The following is a 432-nucleotide window of genomic DNA, read 5'->3' on the forward strand; positions in this document are numbered from 1 at the left end:
GATGGAGCCCCTCATCTCANGAGGGGGCAGGGGTGGAGTCTGCTTAAGATTCTCTCTCCCTCTGCCCTTCCTGCTCTTCCTCCTTTCTTTAAAAAAAAAAAAAAAAGCCCCACATGCTGAAAGTAAAAAGGAACAACTCTTAAAGAGAAAATAAAACACCAAAATGTCGTAGACAAACCAGCCACTACTTACAGAGCAAGGTTAATAAAATGCCTTCTATTAAACCAAGGGAAAACAGAAACCCCTCAGAGAGTGTCCCCTGTCTCTTAACGCCCCAAAGGAGGAAAAGAATTATCATCAATGGGAGAGAGCAGCTAGCACCTCTCCCTCTTGGTTTTGGGTACTCTACACATTCAGAGATCTTCTCTAGTAACAAACCATAAAAATGATCCCTGAAAGTATAGTCTTGACCTTGAACTCGCAGTCTCTGTT

At 42.9% G+C, this 432-nt stretch overlaps 1 pseudogene; it reads right to left on the bottom strand.

The window, feature by feature from the left end:
- Positions 1-240: 240 nt before the first annotated feature.
- On the bottom strand, positions 241-408 carry LOC117797964 (annotated as a pseudogene).
- Between the last annotated feature and the right edge of the window lie 24 nt (positions 409-432).

Source organism: Ailuropoda melanoleuca, unplaced genomic scaffold, assembly GCF_002007445.2.
Source record: "Ailuropoda melanoleuca isolate Jingjing unplaced genomic scaffold, ASM200744v2 unplaced-scaffold20394, whole genome shotgun sequence".
Taxonomy (NCBI): Eukaryota; Metazoa; Chordata; class Mammalia; order Carnivora; family Ursidae; genus Ailuropoda; species Ailuropoda melanoleuca.